This window comes from Mus musculus, chromosome 5 (assembly GCF_000001635.26).
Source record: "Mus musculus strain C57BL/6J chromosome 5, GRCm38.p6 C57BL/6J".
In the NCBI taxonomy this organism is placed as follows: domain Eukaryota; kingdom Metazoa; phylum Chordata; class Mammalia; order Rodentia; family Muridae; genus Mus; species Mus musculus.
The window spans coordinates 116,422,902-116,432,711 of record NC_000071.6 but is presented as its reverse complement, the minus strand read 5'-3'; the positions used below and the strand labels follow the sequence as shown (position 1 = coordinate 116,432,711).

The 9,810-nt window shown below is 49.2% G+C and overlaps 1 long non-coding RNA gene across 1 annotated transcript; it reads right to left on the bottom strand.

Annotated features, from left to right (window-relative positions):
* Positions 1-6,711: 6,711 nt before the first annotated feature.
* On the bottom strand, positions 6,712-9,719 carry Gm42009. Its single transcript, XR_878709.3, has 2 exons — positions 9,291-9,719; positions 6,712-6,989 (listed from the first exon to the last, which is right to left on the bottom strand). It is a non-coding gene; the product is annotated as a predicted gene, 42009 (long non-coding RNA).
* Positions 9,720-9,810: the final 91 nt, after the last annotated feature.

Below are 9,810 nucleotides of genomic sequence, written 5' to 3'. Positions count from 1 at the left end.
CAGGAGGATGCCGAGTGACTTTCTAACCAACCAACCTATCTTAGCTGCTGAGACCCAGATCCCTGTGAAAGATACTGTCTCAAAAGATAAGGTAGTGAGAGACTGAAGAACCACACCCAAGGGTGTCCTCTGGGCTCTGTGTGTGTGTGTGTGTGTGTGTGTGTGTGTGTGTGTGTGTGTGTGCGCGCGCGCACACGCATATACCTGTGCATATGTATATACACACTTTCTCACACATAAATACACTCACACTCATGCACACTCATCTCACACACACACACTCATACACGTACTAATACCCACTCATGCACACTCTCACACACACACATACGCACATGAACACTCATACACACTCTTGCACACTCACATGTACACTCACACACACTCACTCACAGACACACATATGTACATGCACACACACACACACTCACACGCCTTCAATAAACAGACATGAAGAGGACAATGGGATGGAAATGGTGTACACACACAGAAGAGGAAGGAGCAGAGAAAGAGAGAGAGGGTTTGTTTCTCCTCGACCTCTCTCCCCTCGATTCCTATTTCTATATTAAGGTATCTTAACCAAAGAGAATCCATGATACTCAGTACTTTTGACACTCTCTAGAGTTGCTGTATGAAGGTATCAGCCAGCACGGGGGCTATGCATTTCTCACCCATTTTCTGAACGAGCTTAACTTACAGGAAATTTTAGGGTGGTTGGACAACATTTCCCCTCTCTTAGGATAGTGAAGATTTCTCCAATGCCCCTCTCCTCCCAGTATCCCTTGCTCCTTCATCCAGGATAATACAGGCCCTTTTGTTGTTGTTGTTGTTTTGTTTTTCGAGACAGGGTTTCTCTGTGTAGCCCTGGCTGTCCTGGAACTTACTTTGTAGACCAGGCTGGCCTCGAACTCAGGAATCTGCCTGCCTCTGCCTCCGGAGTGCTGGAATTAAAGGCGTGTGCCACCACGCCCGGCTAGGCCCTTTATTTATAACTAGGTTTATAGCCAATCAGAAAGAAGACAATTACTCCTCCTAAATTAGCTCTGCCCAGGTGACTACTTTTAGCCAATCAGAGAAAGGCAGATTCTTTCCCCGGGGTTTCTAGAGAGACCCTCATCCTGTGCTTGTCTTTCATTGCCCCGTTCCTCAGTTCTTCAAGCTGAGATGAGGATGTGACGGCTGGGACTCAAGTGGCTCCCTGATCCATAAGGTGATGATGAGGGATGAGGCTGGAGCCAGTACACATGTGACAGGTGCCATAAAGGTCTCGCTCTCTTGGAACTTTGTGGGCACTGGAGCAGCACTGGATAGACATCCCTGGACTTTCGGCAGTGGCAAGAAATCAGCTTTTTTCCAGTTTTCATGGGTGACTCTTTGCATGGTTGTTGTCCATAGATAAAGCTCATTCTTATTCATCCAGGGAGAGACCGGGGCTGCCACCCCAGCGGAGCCATCTTCTTGGTATCCCTCTCCTCCCTCCGTATTATCCCGGGCTCTCCGAGCCCTGTCCCAAGCACAGTCTCAGAACTTTCTCAGACTGCACACGCCCAAGAGCTGTCACTCCCAGTCCCAAAAAAGAAATTTCCAAAGCTGTTGCCCGGGTGTCATGGTCACCAACTCATCAATCCAGCTTCTGTCCTACCACAGTGGCTTCTGGGAGACAGGGCCCTATGGCTATAGATCTCTCAGGTCTCCCGTTTCCCAAAGAGTTCACTTTCTGCGTAAGGGACAAACAAAGCATGCATCTTAAATGTCCCCGACTGAGAGACATGGGCACCAGAATACCAGACCAAACCTTCTCAAATGAGGACATTGAAAGTCTCGCCCATCTGAGGGCCATTTGTATTGAGAATGATTGCCTTGTGAATAGAGCTATGCCCACAGTTGAAAGGGCTGCCTGTCACAAGCAGCTAGATTAGGCTGTCATCATGAACAAGCCCCAAAGAACAAAGGTTTGTGTCTCATTCATAACCGTTTTTGAGGGCCATGATTTTCACATTGATAATCACAGCAAACAGCCCAGGATCCTCTGCCCGCAGAGCCAAGGCTCCCCTGGACTATCGAATGTTTTGAAAGGCATTGACGTTTCAGTGAGTTGTGGGGCAGTTGGCTATGAAGCGTTCCCACAGGCTCATGCCTTGGAACAGACAGCTGGTAGGATATTTGGGGAGGTTATGGAGCCTTTAGGGGCTTTGCTGGAGGAAGCAGGTTTCCAAGGGGGCGGGACTTGAGCGGTATGAGTGGACTCACTTTCTGCAGAGCTCTCTGAGCTTGCTGGTGTGAGCCATATAGCATGCAGCTGCCACGTGTTTCCAGAGTCCTAGCCATAGCCACTCCAGCCACCGTAATGGACGGCATCCCTGGACCGTGAACTGTAGCCTTCTCTCCCCCAGCCTTAAGGGTTCCACTGTTTACACCTGGATGGAGCTTGCCGGCTCAATCGTTCTGTCACGCCCACTGCTGGAACCTGTTGCTTTGCTGTTCGGAGCCATACACGTGGCCACCCTGCTACTGGTCCCCAGGACTATTTGGCGGGAATCGCCCGCCCCCCCCCCCTTCCCCTCCTTCATAACTGCGTGCTGATATAGTAAAATTGAGCTTTGATCAGAGTTGGTTTTGACTTGGCTCTGTTCTTTCTTCTGTCCGTTTAGTTCCTCTCAGCCCGAGCTGCCATCTCAGTTAAACCGTTCGTTGCGAGCTGCTGGACGGCTGCAACAGTGAACCAAAGCCTAACTCTGCTCCCTTGCTTTGCCTCTGCTAGGTAATTGGCCGCAGCGATGAGAAACCAGCTACTACAAAAGGAGAAACTGGAAATGCCTGACAAACACACCCAAGTGACAACCACAACACATTTTCTTAAGCACTGTGTACCAGGTCCTGGTAACACAGCCGAGAACGACTGGATTAAAGTCCCTTCTCTTCTCCCTCCTACCATGTATCCATGCCGAAGGAGGGGGATACACAAATAGATTTAGAGGTGAAAATAAAGATCTCAGTTAGTAGCAAGTACAGGAAAGAAAATGAAGCCAGCAGACGTGAGAGATTGTTGCTGCCAATGGCTAGGGAGGGTTCCTCTGAGCAGATGAAATGTTTAAGTAAAGATCTGAATGAGTCGGGAGACCTGTTCCAGGCAGTGGGAACAGACACAGCAAAGGCGAGAACATCTTAGATTATTTTGCCTGAGAGGCCGGAGGTCTCTGTGGCTAAAGAGCTGAGATTGTGGGAAACTCAGCAGCAGAGACTCCCATGAGGTCGTTAACCGAAAGCTTGCTTGTCACCTTCACCAAGCTTTACGGTACTGGCCGCCATTTTAATGAGCTTTTTGGTTGTTTCTGAGAGCCAGAGCTTCTCCCTCCTCCTCCATCACTACTCTTTAGGCTAGTCGTTAATGCACATAAGCACGCAGTGGAGAAAGGAATAAATGAGAAATAGAGCAGGCCACACCCCCTCCTCTCCAGAGCAGGCCACACCCCCTCCTCCCTCTGGGGGGGTCCTCTTTTCCAGTTCGGTTTGAGTGGCTCACCACCCTGCCAGTGTCAACGTCTAAAATCCAAGTCCAGTGTTTAACAGGCTCCTTCTTGCCCCTGGGATTCTCCCAGTGACTCTGTCCACATTCGATTCATTTTTGTCCACTTGATACAACTTAGGGTCATCTGGCAAGACAGAATCTCAATTAGGGAGTTGCCTCCCCCAGGTTGGCCCCTTAGAAGCGTGTCTGTGGGACATACTCTGATGAATGATTTGTGTGAGGAGGACCTAGCCCACTGTGGACGGGGCCATCCCTAGGCAGGTAGGTGGTTCTGGGTTCTATAAGAAAGCGGGCTGAGCAAGCTATGGGGAGCAAGCCAGTAAGCAGCACCCCTCCAGGGCCTCTGCATCAGCTCCTGCCTCCACGTTGTTCCTGCCTTGGCTTCCTTTAGTGACAGACCAAATCAACTCCTCCCTCCAAGGGTGTTTTGGTCAATGTTTTACCACAGCAAGAAGAAGGACAGAGGGTAACTATAAGCACCATGGAAGAGAGGTGCACGGACAAGATCAGAGTACCTGATCATTCAGAATCTACGCGTCTCTATGAGTGGATACAGGCTCTACCCATGCAGCTGGGAGCTGATACCTCCCACTAAGGAAACTTACTTGCCCATAGCGGGCATATTTCTGTCTCATCCCAGGCTACTGCTCAATTCCTCAGTCTCAGTGTGTACTGACTGTCATTGTTCCACTGGAAGAAGGTTCCAGAAAACCCGGTCCTGTGAGAAGGATGAAGGTGACAAGCTAAAGGTCAGCTGTGGTTGTTAGGCGTGGCTGGGATTGGAAGGCTGGGATCTCGACAGGCATAGGGTTTGGAACCCTTCGTTTCCAGTCTGCCTATTATGGATATCTCAGTCCTTTTCCAAGTGCTATGACTTGTACATGCTACGCAGGGCAGGGCAAACCAAACTCAGAGAGCATCCGCTGTGTACACAGGCTCTACTGTGCCCAGGCATGTTATCCTCAGGAACCCGGACTGAAACAGGACACCCAAGCGTGATGCTTGTGTGAGGTGCAGTGTGCTGGAGATTCCACTAGTGACATCTCTAGTGAAGGGAGAGAAGATAGAGACATGGGCCGCCCTGGACCTAGAATCTCGGTGAAGGAGGAGAGCCCCAGGAGCCACCCAGGAGAGAGAGAGAGAGAGAGAGAGAGAGAGAGAGAGAGAGAGAGAGAGAGAGATCTGAGCCCTGGGGCTGGGCTGGAGCAGGAGGGAAGACTCTCACCAGAAACCTTGCCTTTGAGAGACCCTCCCTCGGCCTTATGATGGTGCTGGGGTTAAGAAATGGGAAGATGTCAGGTCACTATTCTGCCAATCCCCGTGTGACTCCAGCCCCTGCTTCTGCCTCCCCGGGCCCCAGTTGTGGAATGTAGGATGATGTCACCTCCCTCAACTGTCTCTTTGGAAGATTAACTGCGGTATTTCCCGTGTGAAAGTTTTAAGTAGATGGCAGGCAGGTGAGACAATGTTTGTTCTGGGTCCTGGGATCTAACATACTTACACACACACACTCACATATGTACACATACATTTATACATTCAGCCCATATGTACACACTCATACATTCATACACACACATATACACAGTCAAACACACACTTATGTGCACACATGTATATACACATAAAACACTCACATATACACTTACACACATACACATATATACAGTCACACAAAAACACACACTTATAAACACACACACTCATACCCACATTTATACACTCACACACATATTCACACACTCATATACACTCATATACACATTTATACACACATACACACTCATATACACACTCACATACATATATACACTCTCACATTCATACACACACTTACACATTCACACACATGCACTCACACACATACACTCACACATTCACACACTCATACACACTCACACACATACACACTCATATACACACTCACACACATATATGCACTCTCATATGTACACTTACACATTCACACACACATGCATTCGTGTGCACACTCACACATTCACACACTCATACACACTCACACACATACACACATTTATACACTCACACACAGATATATACACTCACATTCATACACACATTCTTACACACACACTCACAGAATTTCCCCTTTTCTGGAAGAACCAACCCAGGCATCCTCCCTCTCCGAAGCCTCTCTGAGTCTGATCCCATATATTTAGGCAGGTCAGTGATGGCCCAGGGTGTTACTCAGCACTTTCCCCACAAGTCATCTTACATCTCAACAGGTGGTTCGGTCAGCAGGCTTAGCAGCTGCCTCACTTCTCAGTTTCCCCAGGCAGAAAGCTGGCCTGACCCAGGATGCAGTAAGATTCCAGAGAAGCATGGCAGCTGGTGCAGAGGACCACAAGACCTGGGTGATGTTTTCCCTTCATGGTTATTGTGAGCAACCTGCATCCCACTTGGTGTGTGACCTAGAGGAGGTGACTTCACCTCTCAGGACTATGATGAATAAATCTGAAGGTGGATGTGGTGACCAGCACTAAGAAGGCCAAGGCAAGAAGATATCAAATTCCTACCCAATCTGAGCCACATAGAAAGACCCATCCAAACTAACATAAAACATGCTGAACTAGAGCCGTGTATATGGTCAGTGCTGCGTAAATACAATCAGAGACTCTGATTTCAGTGAGTATGACAGCCTGGTCAAAGCCAAAGACCTAAGCTAGAATCCCAGCTCTGTCACTGAAGGTTACACGAGTTAGGCATGTGCCTCAGTTCTTTGGCTATAACATGAAGACACCAAAAGCCCCTTCCTCACAGGCTTTTGGGAGGATTTGATAAGTGGGCAGGAAGTTCAAAGTGCCAAGGCTAGGAGGTAGCGCCTGGGTCTTCTAGTCATGTGGCCCTCAGCCTCAAAAAGAGAATACAGGGCCTAGGGTGCGATCCAAGTGGTAGAATGCTGACCTAGCACACACCAAGCCTTGGGCTCCATTTCCATTCCCGTAATCCCAGCAGTTAAGAGGCAGAGATAGCTGGGCAGTGGTGGCACACGCCTTTAATCCCAGCACTGGGGAGGCAGAGGCAGGCGGATTTCTGAGTTCGAGGCCAGCCTGGTCTACAGAGTGAGTTCCAGGACAGTCAGGGCTACACAGAGAAACCCTGTTTTGAAAAAAACCTAACACCCCCCCCCCCAAAAAAAGAGGCTGAGGTAAGAAGAGTCGGGAGTTCAAGGTCACCGTCTGTTGTATAAGGAGCTCAAGGTTTGCCTGTGCTACATGAGAGACAAGGGCAAGTGGGAGTTCAAGGTCACCGTCTGTTGTATAAGGAGCTCAAGGTTTGCCTGTGCTACATGAGAGACAAGGGCAAGGGGGAGGGGGTGCTGGGTGGGGAGAAGCACAGGCCACAAAAGATGCTCAATTCAGTGCTGTCAAGCTTTCTCCCTTCTTGGTTCCAGGCAGAAGGGCCTCTAGAAATTCTCAATGAAGATGTGCAAAGAGGCCTGGGAAGGAAGAAGAAAACCTTTTAGAACACGTCCTCCAAACAGACTCACTCATAAATCAATACAGCTCAGCGGCACATAAACACACACTGCAATGCCCACCCAAATCCACATGCACTCAGCTGGGACCTCACGGCCCCCAGCCCAGCCCAGCCCAGCCCAGGCACTGAAGAGCCTCTCTCCAGCCCCCGCCTGGACCCAGGCAGGGCCAGATTTCTCCCTGTTCATCATACAGGGTGACTCTCCTCATAATTAGCTGCAGGCTCACTCAGCCCCTCCCAGCTGCGGTCTGTGCCCAGCCATGACGTCAGCTTAAGTCTTCTGGCGCAATGAGCTCATCCTGCATCGCACTGAGGCCACCCAGGTACTTGGGGGGACACATCAAGTCAGGACAGGGGGACCCTCTCTCCACTGGAGCAAAAGCCAGGGGTCTCAGCCAACTCACTCAGTACAGATCTAAGATTCAAACCAATCAGCTCTCCCACACAGTTTCTGGCACAGGACATCTGTGTGCATGGGCTGGCTCTCCTCTATTTCCTCATCTGAAAAATGGGTTGACGGTATCAAAGATGGTTGTGAACATTTCCCACCATTACTGCAGTGGCTCACCACTGTGAGTGATTCTTCTCAGTATCCTTATTTTGAGTAAAGCACCTCGTAAGAGGACGGCTTTCTACCAAAATGTCTTCTCAACCTGGGATTCAAATTCCCCAACATGCTCACCCCATAAAGAAAACAGAGCTGGGACCCCAAGACTCTCAAAGGGAAAATGACAAGTCCCAAGCTCCCAGCTGTTGAAGATTGGAACCTCAAACCCAAGACACCTGTAGGTTAAAAGATTCCTAAATTCATTTTCCTAGCAGGATGGAGGAGCAGAGGTTTCTAGAAATGGTTCTCCCTGGATCTGGGCTTTCAAAATATCCCACCTGGAGACCAGTGCATCTAGATACTTGTTATTATTTGAAATAAAGATATAACCCCAGCATGGTGCTGGTCTGTAGTCCAGCCTGCACAGGAGGCTGAAGCAGGAAACTTACAAGTTCAAGGCCAGCCTAAGCTGAGAGTGAGGTCAAGGCCAGTCTAGGTAGACTACTGAGATGTTATTTGAGAGTAAAGAATAAGGAAATAAAAAAGTCTCTTTATCTGCTTACATAAACCCACTTATACACACACACACATGCGTGCACACTACAGATTAGGATTTCCTCTGTGAGGAATAGCATAGTAGGACAACATAGTAACATTTAAAAGAATAACGAGAGGGACATATTAGGTAATGAGGAAGGATAGAATGTAGGCAAAGGACACATAAGTCATGAAAGATATTAGAAACATATTTTTTTTTCCTAGTTTGCATCCCATCACAGATTTGGTGTGTGTGTGGAGTGGTTCTATGTATGTACAGGGTTCATAAAGGGGGTTCCAGGGCACGGCTGTTCTGTGTACAGGGGTTCGCTGAAATGGATAGCATTTGGGACTAGGCAGATGTTCAAGCTTCACCCCACTGTGTCATGTTTTTATTTATGAACCCATGGCGACAAATGATTTTACAGAAGGAGGAGGATTAGAGGTGCAGCTAGCTCTGTGCTGAAATTCTTTCCAGAATGTATAAGGCAGTCAATGAAAAAAAAAAAAGTTTTCTGATGACTTATGACCATTAACTCTCCTGCCGAATGGGACAGTCATACAGTCCTGGAGCTTGTAGCTCTCAGTGCGCGGAAGAGGAGGGTTCCACCACCTGTTTATGAAGCACTTATGAGCAAACATTATGCAACCGATAAGTTGAAAGTTGAAAACTTAAAAGCACAGACTCCTCTCCGAAGTCTATGATGTCACGCATTCCTGACGACACGTCCCAGAGCAGGTTCCTCTCCTGCCCCATTCCACAGGTGGAAAACAGGCAGCTCAGACATGCCTTGGAGTTATATTGCCTCTGATAGAAACTCTTCCCTTGACCAAACTGCAGGCAGACTCCTCCTTGGAGGCCCAGGGGTGCATTCTCTTCACCCAGTTTTAACAAGAACAAGTCAGTTTAGACACAATCCCTATAATTCCATCACCCCCTGATCACCTCTTCCCATGCTTGATCAGTGGTTTTCAAAGCGAGAGCTGGCCACCCCAGTCTGTAGATATAGAGGACTCCAGTTAGATCAGTTTATCCAGAATTCCCTCTGGTCCCTGGATTCCCCCCTGGTCATTTCCCATCCATTGGCCCCCATTCTGCCTCCAGGCTGTAAATCCTCAGTGGCTCAGGCTGTGCTGGGAGTTGAACCCGATCTGTTTTCTCACCCCAAGACCTACCTATCCCAATAGACTCTGACTGACAACGTCCCTCTTTTCATAACTTAAACTGCCGTTTTTTAAAATTTCGTTCTCAGAAGTCTGAGGCTGTAAGACTTGGGCCATACTGTAAGTGGGGATTCCTTGTACTTCTTGATCCAATGAGGGGCTGTCTCTCTTCTGCGAGTCCCTAGAGTAGGAGGCAAGACAGAACATGCACTGAAGATGGTATTTCCAGAGTGTGACCTGAGCCCTCAGCCAGGCGGAGGGTTATTAATAGTCTGGCTTTAGTGCCCTGCGGGGCACGGGTGGATGGAGTGGACGCTGCTGGAGGCAGAGGGAGGGCGGGGGCGGAGCGGAGCAGGAGGAGGAGGAGAGAGTGCCTGAGAGGCTGGCTGGACCCGGACGCCACGGCCCCTCCCAGCTCCCCACCCGCTCCCAGAGCCCAGTTGTTCTCTCAGCGGATTCTCAGGGACTGGTTCATCACCTTTGAATACTCCTGTGACAGGAGGCGCTTGCAAAACCCGCCCCCAGCCCCCAG